General features: G+C 40.9%; 5 pseudogenes; all 5 read right to left on the minus strand.

Moving 5' to 3' along the window:
• Window positions 1-375: 375 nt before the first annotated feature.
• Window positions 376-9,267, minus strand: LOC119192861 (annotated as a pseudogene).
• LOC119192860 lies at window positions 2,595-3,536 on the minus strand (annotated as a pseudogene).
• Window positions 4,316-4,827, minus strand: LOC119192859 (annotated as a pseudogene).
• Window positions 9,268-9,634: 367 nt separating the features above from the next.
• On the minus strand, window positions 9,635-10,784 carry LOC119192862 (annotated as a pseudogene).
• Window positions 10,785-11,507: 723 nt separating this feature from the next.
• LOC119192863 lies at window positions 11,508-11,894 on the minus strand (annotated as a pseudogene).
• Window positions 11,895-12,153: the final 259 nt, after the last annotated feature.

Here is a 12,153-nt window from a genome sequence, read left to right on the forward strand (position 1 = left end):
TATAATGAACAATTTGCGGCCCTGAAAAGGGCCTTTTGTCAGTTCGGTGTGTTACAGTCGTCACATGGCGCGCAGAACGTCGTCCTAGTTCTCCTCGTCGTCGTCGTCGTCGTCGTCGTCGTCGTCGTCGTCGCCGCCGCCGCCGCCGCCGTTGTTGTCGTCGTTGTTGTTTTATTTTATTTTTTGTGCGCGGCCTTCACATTGTACGCATTATATAATATTTGTGTCGTTGTATTTATTGATTAATGATCTTACAATAGGTATTCGCATGTTCAATTTTCGCGTACAATGCGAGATTCGCTCACGCTCAAGTGACTGACGACGTACGATCGAACGAACGAAACGAACGGGCTGACGGACGGACGGACGATTTACGCATTCATCATGAGAGACTTAACCGCCGAAACCGTAGAGCGTGCGTCCCTGTCGTTTCAGAGCGTACACGACGTCCATAGCGGTGACAGTTTTCCTTTTGGCGTGCTCTGTGTACGTGACGGCGTCACGAATTACGTTCTCGAGGAACACTTTAAGCACACCGCGAGTTTCTTCGTATATCAAACCGGAGATACGCTTCACTCCACCTCTGCGTGCCAAACGGCGAATGGCAGGCTTCGTGATACCCTGGATGTTGTCACGAAGAACTTTCCTGTGACGTTTCGCTCCTCCTTTCCAAGACCTTTGCCTCCCTTGCCGCGACCGGTCATTGTTGTTGTTTTGGTTTAGTTTGATTCGATTATGTTACGTTGTGTTAGATCCGTTCGGCAGACAGTCCGCACGAAATATGTTCCGTTCGAACTCCATGCGCCCGTTTTTATACTGCCACGTACGACGAAAACGACGGCGCGGGTTGGGGGGGGGAGGAAGCGCGCGAGGAGAATGGTTGGGGGTATACTAACTTACTCACGCGGCTGTGATAGGCGGAACGCGACGGTGCTATAATAACCCACGGAGACAGCGAAAACGATGGCAATATAATAATGACACCGCAAGTTATCCTAAAACCCCTACCGCTACCGAGTTGATGCAATTTGCAGTCTCTTCAATTTCTTCTCTTTAAAAAAAATAAATAAATAAATATATTTTTTTAAATATAAAAAATTCATCGATTCATCGATATTATAATTATTACCAGTAATTATGTTATTTTCTTTATAAAGTTAAGAAGGTAACTAACCTAAATTTGTTGCGTTAATATTATTAATATTTTATTAACAATATACACAAATCTATGTGTTTAGTGTTGAGTACGGTAATATTATTATGAATATAATATGCCATAAAGGTAATATATACTTAGTCTGTCGTTTACTTGCCGAGTCTCGTTTCGTAGACGATGTAAGAAACAAATTGTAATTATATTTTGAAATATATGCGGCCCTGAAAAGGGCCTTTTAATGATTAAAAGTCATGATGCGCGAATCACGCGTGCGTCAATTTCGCCTTCATTTGTAAATATAATAATATAAATGTTTCGCGATATTATGTGTTTCTAATAATATGCGAGGAGCGAGCTGCGATGCACGCGCGCACATTATTTTAAACACCCGTCGTGTTGAATAATATTTATTGTTATTATTATTATTATTATTCTACAACGATGACGACGACGACGTTGGTTGCAAGAGCGAACGGCGGCGTTTAAGCTCTCTCCCTCTGATTCTGCGCGCCAACTGTATATCCTTTGGCATGATGGTAACACGCTTGGCGTGAATGGCGCAAAGGTTCGTGTCTTCGAAAAGACCGACCAGGTAAGCTTCGCTGGCCTCCTGCAGCGCCATGACGGCGGAACTTTGGAAACGCAGATCGGTTTTGAAATCTTGCGCTATCTCACGAACCAAACGCTGGAACGGTAATTTGCGAATCAGAAGTTCCGTACTTTTCTGGTAACGACGGATCTCACGGAGAGCGACAGTGCCGGGCCTGTAACGGTGAGGTTTCTTCACTCCGCCTGTTGCGGGAGCACTCTTCCTGGCGGCCTTGGTCGCCAGCTGCTTACGTGGCGCTTTGCCACCGGTTGATTTTCTAGCTGTTTGCTTAGTACGCGCCATTGTGTTGATCAACCAACCAACCAAACAAACAAATAAATAAACAACGAACGAACGAACGAACGAACTCACAAAGCGATCGACCGTCACGCGCAGAGGTTTGATTAAGAATGTAAAACCATACCATTCGCGCGCGCCTTTTTATACCAAAACGCCGCAGTGGCCTGTAATCGTTCATCTTCCGTCCTTTTCTTTAGACTATATAATTTTTTATTTTTTTCTCTCTTTAGATCTTATATTTAGATTAATTAATATAATATAAAATAATAATAATAATAATAATGTTATGAAAATAATGAATGGACATACATAATTCGTAGTCAATGCATTATTATTTTTTATTTTATATTTTCTTCTTTTAATTTTTAATCTTCTATATATAATTATTATTATTATTCATGCTTGTGTGTAGGTGATATTATTTGTTTATTTATTTTTGTATAATATATTATGTTACGTGGTCCAAAATAGTGTTATTTAATTTATTAAAATGGTAGGTAGGTAGTGTATTACAACTATATTTTAATATTTATTTCATGCAGGTATATATGTACCTATTACTCACATATTAAATTTTATTTTAAAACTCCACGTGCTCTCTAGGGTTCACCTACTATTATTCAGCACTTGAGAGCAGTTGAGAATTATTACAATGAATTTTGTATTATTTTATTACTTATTATAAATTATTATATTTATATTATTATTTTTTATTTATTTTTTTTTTGTGACGAGATGCCTTAAAGAAACAACAATACACATTACACACACACTCACAAAAACATCACACATCGTACGCACACAACATCGGATCAAATTAAATTATAATAATAACTTAACTTAATCTTCGTGCGTGCGTGCGTGCGCGTGCGTGCGAGCGTTTGAACTGTGATTTCATGAAATATATTGTGGCCCTGAAAAGGGCCTTTTGGATGACATAAGTTGTATGTATGTTCGGGTTGCGTGCATGCGTGCGTTTACGTACATACACACACACACCACCGATTTTACATTACTATCTAGCTAGTAGCTCTCACTTTGAACTGGTGTACTTGGTGACAGCTTTGGTACCCTCACTGACTGCGTGCTTTGCCAGCTCGCCTGGCAGAAGGAGACGTACAGATGTTTGCACCTCCTGGATGTGATGGTGGAGCGCTTGTTGTAATGCGCCAGACGAGATGCTTCCGCAGCGATGCGTTCGAAAATGTCATTCACAAACGAGTTCATTATCGACATCGCCTTGCTGGATATTCCGGTGTCAGGATGGACCTGCTTGAGCACTTTGTAAATGTAAATTGCGTAACTCTCCTTCCTCTTGTGCTTCTTCTTTTCTTGTCAGTCTTAGAGATGTTCTTCTGCGCCTTGCCAGATTTCTTGGCAGCCTTGCCGCTGGTCTTGGGTGGCATATTGTTTTTGTTAAATGAAGTTGATTTAATTGAATGCAGTAACGACCGCGATATACCTCAATCGCAATGTGAATGCGCGATAAAATTTTGGTATTAAAAATATAATACTTTCGCGCGCAGAACGTTCAACGGGTGAGCCACGTTCACGTCCATCCAACGGCCAATCACAGCAGAGTGCGTCAGAGGAAAATGCGCTGCGCGACGGCACGGTGATGCGGCGGGAGTAAGTACGTAAGTAATAATAATAATAATAATAATTGTATTCATTTGGTTTTGTATTTTGTTTTTTTTGCTTTATTTTAACATAACCTACTATCGTATAAATAACATTATGTATGTGGGGTAGATAGATAGTAAAAGTAGACATTTTCTTTTGTGTTTTTTAGTTAATACTTAAACTCAGTTCTATTTTCGGACGATTTTGGATGATTTTTTAGCACAAACATCATAATAGTATTATGTCGACCATCAAATACTACTGTGTATTAATTAATAATACATGAATATGTTCATTGCGAACTCGCCCTGAGTTTGGGCGAGTATTGATAGGTAGGTAGGTAGGTAGGTAGATTGGTTGGTTAATTATTGAGTCAGTGATAAGGTAAATATTATTTATCGTGTCATAATCTCAATTCTAGTGTATATTAGAGGTGAACAAATACTAATAATATTGTAGAATTAAACGTTCATTGTCGAAACGAAACATTATTTGTTACTCACTCATTACGTATACAATTGTATAAGTAAGTAATGAGTATATAGTAGATAGTAAGAATCATATTGCGGCCCTGAAAAGGGCCTTTTGTTTTGTCCATTTACCTAACAACTCACGCACGCGCTTTATTTATTAAATTTTTTATGTATGCGCGCGCGCGCTCACTCGCTCGCTCATGGTTTGCGACGTGCAACGCGTGCCCACGCAGCGTCGGTGTTACAGTTTTAGGTATTTTATAAAGGTATAATTAATTACTAACTAATTAATTAAGCCTTCTTCTCGGTCTTTTTGGGCAACAGCACCGCTTGAATGTTCGGCAACACGCCGCCCTGTGCGATGGTCACACCGGAGAGAAGTTTGTTTAACTCCTCGTCGTTTCTTATCGCCAATTGAAGATGTCTAGGTATGATTCTGGTTTTCTTGTTGTCCCTAGCGGCGTTTCCTGCCAACTCTAGAACTTCAGCGGCTAGGTACTCCATAACGGCGGCTAGATAAACAGGTGCACCGGCGCCAACGCGTTCCGCGTAATTTCCATTACGCAACAGTCTATGTATACGTCCCACGGGGAATTGCAGTCCGGCACGGTTAGAACGAGACTTGACCTTCCCTTGACTTTGCCGCCTTTACCACGTCCAGACATGATGTAGTGTTGTTGTTTTAAATCAAAACAAAAAGAAAAGAATATAGAACGCAAATGTACGTGCTATATAATATTATGTTATATTACACTGCTATACGATACGATACGTTACGATGCGCTCTCGAATAAAGTGATATAGTTAAAAATAACGCGTCCCCGGTGTTTATATTCTGCACTTACTACGCGTAATAGTGGTGGGAGCGAGATCGAGCGCGTTAAAATAGACCAATCACGATCGTTCGCCGCTTGCGCGGCGAGCCAATAAGCCGCGCGGCTGTCGGTCATGCCGTGACGGCCACAAAACTAAACGAAACTTCGAATTTTACAATATGACGTACACACAATACAACACACAATATAATATTGTAATATAATAATATATTATATTAGGTGCGATTATATTAAGTATTTTCCCTCACATATTTTTTTTTCTTATATAATATATAGCTATTCAGTAAAATCCAAAATATTATAATATAATTCGGCCACTCGTGCGATTTGTATGTCAATGTCTATATGTATGTATATTGTATGAATTCATCGTAAAATGGAATTCTTACGTCCCACCAAATTGAACGAATCAATAAATAAAATAAAAAAAAAAAATGAGTAGGTAGATAGATAGGTAGATATGCAGTCAGGTATATTACATTATAATAATACATATACATATTATGTATGTGTATGTATGTATGCATGTAAAGACTTCGTCATCTTGTCGAACTTAAGAAACTTAATGTTAAAATTCACACTTATTATATTATATAATAATAAATAAGTGCGTAGATTGGATTGTAATTATTTGTTAGCCCTGAAAAGGGCTGTTGTATGTGTATATGTTTGTGCGTCATGGATCGCACACGCGCGCCTCGCGTTCCGTCACAATAATAATAATCATATTTGTACTTGTTGATGTTGATGATGTTGTTATTAATGTGACTTGAACGCGACGACGACAACGGCAATGGCAATTTACGCAGGTGCATTGTGAGCATATCGCGTTCACTTTTGGCGGCTGAAGCTTTCTTGGCGGCCGGCTTGGAGGCCTTGCCTGCAGAGGCTGAGGCGGCCGCCTTCTTGGGCTTAGGAGCTTTAGGTTTCTTGGTTGGCGGTTTGGCGGATTTCTTGGCCTTCGGTGCGGCTGCGCTTTGGCCTTACCCTGTGCTGCAGCTTTCTTCGCTGCGGTCGCCGGCTTCTTTTGGCAGCTGCGGCTTTCTTGTCTCGTCGCGGCGGCGGCGGCGGCCGAGGAAGATGAAGATTTCGATTTAGCCGGCGACGTTGCGGACGATGACGACGCGTTCGCCCCACCACCTGCAGCGGCAGCAGCGGCCGCGGCTTTTAGATCTGCTGCCTGCTGCCGCCGCTGTCGCCTTCTTAGATTTACCACCGGCCGACGCGGCAGCGCCGCTCGCAGTGTTGCCCTTCGATCCGGCTTTTCTTCCAGGTCCACCGCCTGCGCCGCTGCCACCGCTGCCACCGCTGCCGCCGCCGACACCGCCGGCTGATTTTTGATTTTTCGACGCTGCAGATTTTGATTCAAGTTTGAAAGATCCAGAAGCGCCCTTGCCTTTTGTTTGTATAAGTGTGCCCGATTCGACGGCGCTCTTCAAATATCTTCTAATGAAAGGTGCCAATTTTTCAGCGTCCACTTTGTACTGGACGGCGATGTATTTCTTGATTGCCTGCAACGATGATCCGCTTCGTTCCTTCAGCTCTTTTATAGCATTGTTCACCATTTCTGATGTCTTCGGATGTGTAGGTTTAGCTTTGGGCTTCTTTGCGGCAGCGCCTGCAGCGGCCGCCTTCGCGGTAGGTTTCTTTGCCGGGGTTGCCGGTGCTGGGGCTTCGGTTGCAACAGCTGTGTCTGCCATATTTTTTGTTTTTGGTTGTTTTCTCAAATTATGCACAACAATACGCGCGCAACATACACTCCACCACAACGATGATAATAATAATAATAATTATTATAGTAGTAATAATATTATTATTATTTTACAATAATATTAATAGTAGTAGTACAAGTATGTAGTAGTAAGTAGTATTATTATTATATTAAAATGCTGCAATTGTTTTTAAATACAATACAAAAAGAGTTCACACGACGTCAGATGTCGCCACTAGGTTGGTAGAAATTTTCATTAGCTGACACGCGGCTATACCGTAAGGAGAGCCTTTGCGGCGCGAGACGATTTCACGTACGAACAGTTGGAACTTTTCACTAACATCAGTCTGTTTAAATTGAATTTTAACATTGTTTTCATATATTCATCAATTAAACGTTTATGCGCCCTCATTCCCCATGAACTGATTTATTTATCTCAAAACATATATACACGATATGATCGTCCGTTATCTGAGTAAAGTTGTTTATTTTCGCCACTCGGTAACGTGTTCACGTGTAGTCATGTTTAAAAGTTATATATCTCTAAAATACGAAACAATGGAGTGCTGATTGTTATTCAAATAAATGGCTAAATGTATAACGTTATATAATTGAAACAATAATAATTGCTCATCAACATTTCCTAACATTAAAACGACACACAAATGAGAGGGTGGTAAAACACACACAAACGCGCACACACACGTCAGCGGCACCACGAGCAGCAGCAGCAGCATCAGCAGCGAGCGCAGCATCAGTCAGGCAGTCGGGCGCGAGGCGAAGTGCGTGGAAGCAAAAGAAAAAAAAAAAATGTGTGTGATTTTGATAATTGAATAATAATAATATAATATAATTTAATTAGTTAGTGGCGTCGGTCGGCTTGCTGTCTCTCTGGCTGGCTGGCTGGCTATCGGGGTGGCCTACGTTGTTTAGCAATGATGGACGGAATTATTGAATGTTTAAATAATTTGTCTGCCTGTCTGTGCCTGTCTGTGTGTCTGTGCGTTAAGTATAAATTTTAGAGAACCACTAACACTCACGAACGCACATACATCATACATACATACATAAATAAGTACACATTCAGATCAGAGTATCGTTAATAATTTACAATTTTTATATAATATTATAATGTAATAATATATAATATACCTACACGCCATATTAATATGTTTAGTTCAATACGTACAATAAATACACATACGAGTACATTAACTAAGTGTACAGTGCACACTGTAGGTGCGTACCTACCCTGGGTACATAGGTACTTGGTTACTTAATAATAATAAAGCGAACTAGTCGAGTCAGTAAGTCAGTCAGTCATTATTATTAAGAACAAATAGTAGAAGTTATCGTATCGCTTACCTATCTATTTATATTATTTAAAATAGAACTAACTAAATCAGTTACTATTATAACTTGCGTGATAATGAATAATGTCTTTATTCAATTGTTAGTTTTAGGTTTATTTATTTTTATTATTCACTCTGTTTTCGCTCAATTTCGACATACAACGCGAAACATAAGTATCATAAGTCATGCATTTCCTTCTCGTAGCGTTCGGGGGGGGGGGGGGGGGGGGGGGGGGGGGGGGGGGGGGGGGGGGGGTCTCACACACGAAGAATATACACATATCGTCAAGTCGGCTGGAAGTACATGATCAATAATTATCATTAAAATTACCAACCTACGTATTAATATTTGAAGTAATACAAGAGTAGAATTCATTATTTTATCGATTAGAAACTTAGGTACACACATAATATGATTATATTATGTAATTATAATGAACAATTTGCGGCCCTGAAAAGGGCCTTTTGTCAGTTCGGTGTGTTACAGTCGTCACATGGCGCGCAGAACGTCGTCCTAGTTCTCCTCGTCGTCGTCGTCGTCGTCGTCGTCGTCGTCGTCGTCGCCGCCGCCGCCGCCGCCGTTGTTGTCGTCGTTGTTGTTTTTATTTTATTTTTTGTGCGCGGCCTTCATTGTACGCATTATATAATATTTGTGTCGTTGTATTTATTGATTATGATCTTACAATAGGTATTCGCATGTTCAATTTTCGCGTACAATGCGAGATTCGCTCACGCTCAAGTGACTGACGACGTACGATCGAACGAACGAAACGAACGGGCTGACGGACGGACGGACGATTTACGCATTCATCATGAGAGACTTAACCGCCGAAACCGTAGAGCGTGCGTCCCTGTCGTTTCAGAGCGTACACGACGTCCATAGCGGTGACAGTTTTCCTTTTGGCGTGCTCTGTGTACGTGACGGCGTCACGAATTACGTTCTCGAGGAACACTTTAAGCACACCGCGAGTTTCTTCGTATATCAAACCGGAGATACGCTTCACTCCACCTCTGCGTGCCAAACGGCGAATGGCAGGCTTCGTGATACCCTGGATGTTGTCACGAAGAACTTTCCTGTGACGTTTCGCTCCTCCTTTTCAAGACCTTTGCCTCCCTTGCCGCGACCGGTCATTGTTGTTGTTTTGGTTTAGTTTGATTCGATTATGTTACGTTGTGTTAGATCCGTTCGGCAGACAGTCCGCACGAAATATGTTCCGTTCGAACTCCATGCGCCCGTTTTTATACTGCCACGTACGACGAAAACGACGGCGCGGGTTGGGAGGAGGAGGAAGCGCGCGAGGAGAATGGTTGGGGGTATACTAACTTACTCACGCGGCTGTGATAGGCGGAACGCGACGGTGCTATAACCCACACGGAGACAGCGAAAACGATGGCAATATAATAATGACACCGCAAGTTATCCTAAAACCCTACCGCTACCGAGTTGATGCAATTTGCAGTCTCTTCAATTTCTTCTCTTTAAAAAATTATATAAATAAATATATTTTTATAAATATAAAAAATTCATCGATTCATCGATATTATAATTATTACCAGTAATTATGTTATTTTCTTTATAAAGTTAAGAAGGTAACTAACCTAAAATTTGTTGCGTTAATATTATTAATATTTTATTAACAATATACACAAATCTATGTGTTTAGTGTTGAGTACGGTAATATTATTATGAATATAATATGCCATAAAGGTAATATATACTTAGTCTGTCGTTTACTTGCCGAGTCTCGTTTCGTAGACGATGTAAGAAACAAATTGTAATTATATTTTGAAATATATGCGCGGCCTGAAAAGGGCCTTTTAATGATTAAAAGTCATGATGCGCGAATCACGCGTGCGTCAATTTCGCCTTCATTTGTAAATATAATAATATAAATGTTTCGCGATATTATGTGTTTCTAATAATATGCGAGGAGCGAGCTGCGATGCACGCGCGCACATTATTTTAAACACCCGTCGTGTTGAATAATATTTATTGTTATTATTATTATTATTATTCTACAACGATGACGACGACGACGTTGGTTGCAAAGAGCGAACGGCGGCGGCTGTCTCCCTCTGATTCTGCGCGCCAACTGTATATCCTTTGGCATGATGGTAACGCTTGGCGTGAATGGCGCAAAGGTTCGTGTCTTCGAAAAGACCGACCAGGTAAGCTTCGCTGGCCTCCTGCAGCGCCATGACGGCGGAACTTTGGAAACGCAGATCGGTTTTGAAATCTTGCGCTATCTCACGAACCAAACGCTGGAACGGTAATTTGCGAATCAGAAGTTCCGTACTTTTCTGGTAACGACGGATCTCACGGAGAGCGACAGTGCCGGGCCTGTAACGGTGAGGTTTCTTCACTCCGCCTGTTGCGGGAGCACTCTTCCTGGCGGCCTTGGTCGCCAGCTGCTTACGTGGCGCTTTGCCTGCGGTTGATTTTCTAGCTGTTTGCTTAGTACGCGCCATTGTGTTGATCAACCAACCAACCAAACAAACAAATAAATAAACAACGAACGAACGAACGAACGAACTCACAAAGCGATCGACCGTCACGCGCAGAGGTTTGATTAAGAATGTAAAACCATACCATTCGCGCGCGCCTTTTTATACCAAAACGCCGCAGTGGCCTGTAATCGTTCATCTTCCGTCCTTTTCTTTAGACTATATAATTTTTTATTTTTTTTTTCTCTCTTTAGATCTTATATTTAGATTAATTAATATAATATAAAATAATAATAATAATAATAATGTTATGAAAATAATGAATGGACATACATAATTCGTAGTCAATGCATTATTATTTTTTATTTTATATTTACTACATTTAATTTTTAATCTTCTATATATAATTATTATTATTATTCATGCTTGTGTGTAGGTGATATTATTTGTTTATTTATTTTTGTATAATATATTATGTTACGTGGTCCAAAATAGTGTTATTTAATTTATTAAAATGGTAGGTAGGTAGTGTATTACAACTATATTTTAATATTTATTTCATGCAGGTATATATGTACCTATTACTCACATATTAATTTTTATTTTAAAACTCCACGTGCTCTCTAGGGTTCACCGACTATTATTCAGCACTTGAGAGCAGTTGAGAATTATTACAATGAATTTTGTATTATTTTATTACTTATTATAAATTATTATATTTATATTATAAAAGAAACAACAATACACATTACACACTCACAAAAACATCACACATCGTACGCACACAACATCGGATCAAATTAAATTATAATAATAGCTTAGCAATCTTCGTGCGTGCGTGCGTGCGCGCGCGCTGATGCGTGCGAGCGTTTGAACTGTGATTTCATGAAATATATTGTGGCCCTGAAAAGGGCCTTTTGGATGACATAAGTTGTATGTATGTTCGGGTTGCGTGCATTCGTGCGTTTACGTACATAAACACACACACCACCGATTTTACATTACAATCTAGCTAGTAGATCTCACTTTGAACTGTTGTACTTGGTGACGAAAGCTTTGGTACCCTCACTGACTGCGTGCTTTGCCAGCTCGCCTACCAGCAGAAGGAATACCGATGTTTGCACCTCCTGGATGTGATGGTGGGCGCTTGTTTGTAATGCGCCCAGACGAGATGCTTCCGCAGCGATGCGTTCGAAAATGTCATTCACAAACGAGTTCATTATCGACATCGCCTTGCTGGATATTCCGGTGTCAGGATGGACCTGCTTGAGCACTTTGTAAATGTAATTGCGTAACTCTCCTTCCTCTTGTGCTTCAACTGCTTTTTCTTGTCAGTCTTAGAGATGTTCTTCTGCGCCTTGCCAGATTTCTTGGCAGCTTGCAGCCTTGCCGCTGGTCTTGGGTGGCATATTGTGTTTTTGTTAAATAAGTTGGTTTAGTGGAATGCAGTAACGACCGCGATATACACTCAATCGCAATGTGAATGCGCGATAAAATTTTTTTTTTTGGAGTGACTCTATGCGTTTGTTAGCCTGGCAGGGCCGGCTTTTACAAACACCGGACTTTCGGGTGAATGCTGGCACTCGGAGCCCTTAAATTAAGTAACCATGCTGGGGGCGACCCTCTAAGGGGTCACGGCTGCCTCGGCTCGAGGACGCGCACTGAGAG

Source organism: Manduca sexta, unplaced genomic scaffold (genome assembly GCF_014839805.1).
Source record: "Manduca sexta isolate Smith_Timp_Sample1 unplaced genomic scaffold, JHU_Msex_v1.0 HiC_scaffold_3282, whole genome shotgun sequence".
Lineage (NCBI taxonomy): Eukaryota > Metazoa > Arthropoda > Insecta > Lepidoptera > Sphingidae > Manduca > Manduca sexta.